The sequence below is a fragment of the Gracilinanus agilis genome, unplaced genomic scaffold, assembly GCF_016433145.1.
Source record: "Gracilinanus agilis isolate LMUSP501 unplaced genomic scaffold, AgileGrace unplaced_scaffold50102, whole genome shotgun sequence".
NCBI lineage: Eukaryota > Metazoa > Chordata > Mammalia > Didelphimorphia > Didelphidae > Gracilinanus > Gracilinanus agilis.
Genome location: NW_025384803.1, coordinates 801 through 6,842, shown reverse-complemented (window position 1 = coordinate 6,842; position 6,042 = coordinate 801). Strand labels below are relative to the sequence as shown.

The 6,042-nt window shown below is 48.1% G+C and overlaps 1 pseudogene; it reads right to left on the bottom strand.

The window, feature by feature from the left end:
* Positions 1-360: 360 nt before the first annotated feature.
* Positions 361-5,481, bottom strand: LOC123255688 (annotated as a pseudogene).
* Between the last annotated feature and the right edge of the window lie 561 nt (positions 5,482-6,042).

Genomic DNA, 6,042 nt, shown 5'->3' with positions numbered 1-6,042 from the left:
GTAATTGGATGCAGGCTAGGAGCTGGGGAATTATCTGGAATGTCTTACAAATTGTTGCTATTGCAACAACCAAAAACGGTAATTACAGAATGTAGACATCTTACAACATGCTTTTAATTAATTAATTAATTAAAAAATTTAAAGATATTTTTCCATAGTTACATGATTCATTTTCTCTCCCTCCTCTCTTCCTTTCCACCTCCCAGAGCTGACAAGCAATTCCACTGGGCTATATACATGTGTATCACTCAATACCTATTTCCATATTATTCATTTTTGTAATAGTCTTTTAAAATAAAAACCCCAAAACCTATATCCATATAAACAAGCGATAAATCACGTTTTCTTCTGCATTTCTGCTCACACAGCTCTTTTCTGGATGTGTTCCTCTGTGTGCTCTAGGCCTCCCTTGGTGATCCCTAGTTTTCAGGCACCTCCTTGTACCTCCAAGCCACTTCCTCCTCGATGTGCTTGACCTCTTCTGACTGGATTTCTTGCTGCTCCGTCTTCTCTTCCTCCTTCAGGGCCCTATTTTTGATGACCTTCATGCCTCTCTCACTCTCATCTGCAGCCTCTTCTGGCATCTTTAGAGCCATCCCCAGGTCCTCCGGAGTCTGGGCCAGCTCCTCCTTGACCAGCTGGATCTGATGGTTCTAGGAAGCCACCTCCACCTCAGCCCATTCCTGGACCCTTTTCTCCCCCTCCTCCTCCCATTGGAGACACTTGGCCCTCTGGTCGGTCCTCTCCTTGGTGTCGTCTGGCCCCTGCCACTGCTGAACCTGAATCTTGTGCTTCTTGCCTCCATGGTGGTGATACCTGCCCTGGTGCCCACCCCGTTCTGGCTCTGGCTCTGGCTGCGACCGCTTGTCCACCTCTCTTCTTCTTGTTGAACATGAGTTGATAATAATGTAGAGAGAGAGGCCAAGAAAGGGGCCAGGACCACGAAGGACAAATGCCAGGATCTGAAACGGATGGGGCTGGGGGACAGGAGGGTGTTAGGTGAGGTTATTTTTGACTCTGGGGTGGAGGTGTTTACAGGTAACAGGCATCTCTGGCTCTCTCTGACATGTTTATGTCTTTATCAAAAATAGCAAAACCTAGTCATCTTCCTGTTCCTTCCCTGCAGCTGCACCCTCCAGATACCAGACACAATATTCTGGAGGATAGAAGTGCCTTGCCTTTGGAATTCCTGCTCTGGGGCTCAGTGTCTCCATCAGAGACATGCTATGGTGCTGGCTAGACATAGAGTTGGGCACTGACTGAGTAGCTGTCTAGTCTGGCCTATTCTTGGTGTTCCCCTGCTCTCCAGCTTCTCCTCTGGGAGTGACACTAGAAGGGAGGAGGCCAGTTCCGCAGGGATTTAGTTCCTCTACCTGTAGTCTAGAGAATAAGGTTCCCCTCCCTGCCCACCGCTTCCCATTGGGTGTTTCTTCTTGGAGTCAGGGACTCTCTTACTTTTGTAAGTGAGAGAGGTGTTGGGCACAGTGCAGGACACTTAGTAAGGGCTTAATAGTAGGACTCTCCAAGCTCAAGATGGAGCTGTGGTATGACAGGCAATCCACCAGAGCTCAGATCCTCCTAAGCTGCAGTTATGAGTCACAAACGGTGCTACTCAAGATCTCTGTATTCCCTGGCAAGATCTCTTTCCCATGTGGATATTGTACGAAACTCCAAACTCTGCCCCTCCTTGCCCAGAGCCTTGCAAACATTGGGCCACCCACACTGGGGAACCGCAGATTCTATACGTGCATAGAGAAGATGGCTGTAGAACAGATCTCAGAGAAAACCTTACTGCATATGCTTGTTCTTACAGAGTCCTTGCAAAACGTACAGGCTGCATCTCCTCGTCTTCCTTCTCTCCCTACTTATTTAACACGGGCTGTTCTGTTCACTCCCTTTTCGGATCGCCGCAAGTCCTATAATGAGAGCACTAGCTGTCTCGTCCAGGGAAAGTTTCACTCCACAGTCCCATGCAGATGTTAGACTTCTTAAATAAATCTGGGAAAGATGAAGTAGTCAGGAGAAGAAATGTGTCTCCAGTAATAACTCGACTTGCTGGCATTTTTAACACCCAGCAAGGGGGATTAGGGTTACTTTGTGAATAAAGAGACAGAATGACAAGATGTAGAGGAACCTCAGAGTTCCTGAACATGAGTGGTCCATTGATGGATCCTAGGTATGTCATCTTTGGGAGTAGCTAAGGTGCAATGGAGGAAGAGGTCCTAGGAAATGAGCAGGTCAGGGGTTTGGAGGACTATCAATATCTATATATTGAAGTCTCTTAGAATGAAGGCTTGACTTAGAAAAGAGAGAAAGACTGAGCCAGGCACTGAACACATCAAGGAAGGAAGACCATGTTGGAGGTCAGTATTCAATGGTCATTAGGATCTTGATTGGATGAAATGAAGAGGAAGAGAGTTTACAGAGTGAAGGTGGTAGCTAGAGATATTGGAAGTGACAACAGAGATCGAGGAAGAAGTATTCTGCCTCCTCCCTGTGACTCCTGAGTTAGGGGCACGAGTCAAAGAGAAACCCATGATGGAAATGAAGGAAAGCTGTAGCAAGGGGAAATGAATGGAAAGTTGGTTTGTCATCTAGGGAACAGGCATTCTGGAGAGCACAGTGGAAGGAGTGGGAAACTTTTGAGTGGGAAGCTGAAGGGGTTGAGTTGAAAGAGAAGAAGATAAGAGTGTGGTCACGAGAGGGCAAAGAACCAGTTCTGAACAACTGTAGTCAGTGGTTTAGAATCGCTGGGGTGGTGAGGGAATGTCGGGGCAGAAGTATTTTAATCATGGAGGAAAGAATCCAGCTTAGAGGTACAGCCTGGGGGTGGAATTGCCCCAGATCACCAAATAGCAATGTGTATCTAGAAACCAAGAAGGGGTGTGTGGCTCAGGCAAGCCAACTTTTATGTACTGTGAGTAGCAAGAGGGTGCCTCAGCGTGTTCCAGTGGTTGCTTTGGGAGGCTAGGAAACCTTTCAAGGCAGGCACATGCAGGCCAACTGCTATCATGTTTGGGTGGCCAGAGAGAGGAGGGCAGGAGGCTGGAGAGAGATGAGAAACACTTCTGCTTGGAAGTGAATTTGACAGATGAATTTCCTTCTTCATATCCAACTTATATTTTTCTAGCATTAAATCTTTCTTGAGGAATGACAAACAAAAGCGTCATCCATGTTATCCATGCATTGGTTTGAAGCAAGGTTCTCAAGATTCTCTGTACACGAACCATTAATATGAAACATGAAGATGTGTAACTTCTAGATACATCTGGAAACACATAGAACATCAGTCTCAAGACGACCTTATCCCTATTACCATCCCAGACTTCACATAACACCACATGACTTCTAAGTCTTGCTTCTGAGCCATGCTCAAAGAAGGGTTGTTGTACAAGGTTCCGGGATGGTGACCTGCCAGATGCTCATTCCTGAAACCTCCTTGGGAGGCCTAAAGGAAACTTCAAGGTGTAACAAGAACTCACCTTTAGGGCTTGTGCCTCATTCCCTGGCAGATCCAAGACTGATCCAGGGTGAGAAGGCAAGCCAGGTTCCTCCAAGGAAAGAGGTTTGGAATGTCTTCTTTTTCTCCAACTTGCGCATATTTGCCAACATAGCCTATAGACATTACATGGGACTCGGAGTTGAGGGGTTGAGGGTGAGGGGATGATAGACTCTCCTAAAAGAGCAGAGGGTTAAATCCATCTATGCTTCTACTCCTCTGACCAACTACTCCACAGATATACTTCTATAATCAGATAGCACAAAGTATGAATTCATTCCTTGCTCTTCTGAGGAAGGTCAGAGCATTGAGTCTACTTCCACCTCCAGTCTTGACTTCACCAAAGTAGGTCCCTGAAGGGGGAAGGAATCCCACCCAGTTGTGGTTGAAGTATGAGCAGGGGATCGTTGCCATAACAGCTTTGTGTACCAGAGGATGGCAGTTTTGAACGTCTATCCATAGAGGGTTATTGGTGAAAATATGTAGTTCAAAGTGGATGGCTAATTTGTTTCCTAGAAAAGTCTGGAACCCCACCTTGCATCCCAGTTCTTTGGCTGGTGCTGGAACAGATTGGGTTTGCTACCCTGGCCGGCTGGCATTGAAGGGATGTTTGTGAAATACACATCATAGCAAAAAGAGATCTCAGTCTATGAAACAGGAAGTCTAAGAACTTTAGTAAGTTAGCCCTCGGCCCCTGCAACTTCCTCTTCTCAAAGTTCCTGAGGGAACCAAGGGGATCAGGACAGCATGCTTAGTGGGAATGGAGACAATTGGGTCAAGCACACTGCCTCTGCCTTGTGATAATTCTGGAGCTTGCTCCGTTTCCTTTCTATTCAGTGATGGTTTTGGTCCAACTTCTGTCTTGTGAGAAAACTTCGTTCAATTTCAGGAATCGGGAGAAAACCGTATTGCATTGTTTGAAGCCAGCCTCGTGTGGCCGCAAGACTGGACCCCCTCTTCCTGCTGTTGAGAAACCTTTGACTAAGGACCTAGATTATACTGACTGGAAACACGACCAGATCCCGGAATTGAGGCAAGGAGCTTTCTCACTGGTGTACTTCTCAAGGGGCCCATGTGTCTTATTGGAAAATGGGCCCCATACTGATCAATCAGTTGTTGTTTCCATGTTCCTTTCATTGTTTCCAGATACAGAGAGTTGTTCCTGTTCACTCTTCCCCTCCCAGCCTGGAAAGTTCTAATCTTTCATTCAATTAGAAACCAGATCGCCTAACATGGTCTTGGTTCCTTTGATTTAATTGGCCTTTTAATGTATAAAAATCGGTTTCTCCCTCTATTGGGGCTCCAGCCCTAAGCCGAGGAAGGGGCCTGGTCCAGATTTTGGGGCAACTGGCAGGCATTGCTTAATAAGTCGAGCTACTCAGAAGATGGAACCGTTGTTTCCTCAGCCATTGCATTTTTCACCTGCCACACTCTTAAAAAAGTCTCCATTCTTTCCTTGAGATCCTTCCAACACAGTCAACTCATTCCCGTGCCCTCTGGCTGCGTAGGGTTCTTCTGCTGGCCCGGAGAGTGAACTACAAACATTAGCATCTTCTAGGAATGTAAACAGGTTCAGCTTATTAACGCCTCAGTTCTTTGAAGTGGAGGAGCAGCTCGGCTCCTCCCCACATTCCAGGCCAGGCTGGTTTGGGCTGAGAGTGGATCCTAGATGGGGGTGGCTGCGTGCGACCCTGGCGACCAGCAACGCTGCCCCACAGGAGGTTCTGTCATCAAGGAAGGGGCCTCTAAACCTCACATCCTCTCCACCTGGAAGGAGACGCTACGTGGTGGCTGGGGCCTGGGCCATGGCTTCCTACCCATGGCCGGAGAGGGCGAACCCCCGTCTCCTCCGGAAGCTCTGCGGTGATTGCTGAGGGCAACAGTAGAGAGGATGTGCTGGCTGAAAGGGAATGGAAGAAGCCCCAGATGTCGAAGGAGCTTTCAGCGTCCCCTCGGTAGCCCCAGGAAGTCTGTGGGTCCATCGCAGTGTGGTTCCTCAGGTTCCTGGTAGTCAACTGTCGATCAATTGGTGGGTTATAAAAACTCCTAATGAAGATTAGTAACAGGTCGGACTGCGAGGGACGAAGCTGGGCACCTCTCTGGCCCTTCAGGCTTCCCGAAGCTCCCTTGAGGCCGCCTCTTTCACTCTTGTTAAATCAACCAGCCAGAGGCCGGGAAATGCTTTTAAGCTGTGTAACAAGGGTTTTACTTAGGATGATTAAATAATCAGGGAAACTGAGGCAAGGGGAGAGGGTTTCCGAATCACTAAATAAAATGCATTCCTCGCTCGCGGGTGTTTAGTCCAGCCGTCTCAGAATGTTGGGCCGGGCCGGGCCGGGCCTGCTGGCCTGCAGGCGGATTAGCTCCGGCTCGATTGCTGAGAGCTAATTTGGAATAAATCTTCTTTGCACAAAATAACCGTAGCGGATGCCTGGCGGCATGAGCGGTAAGAGTGTAATCACGAGGAAGGCTGCTTCAGCTCTCGCCTTCCCGATAAGCTGAGGAGACAAAGGCTTCGCCTGTCCCCCCCAGCCCCGGGTGCA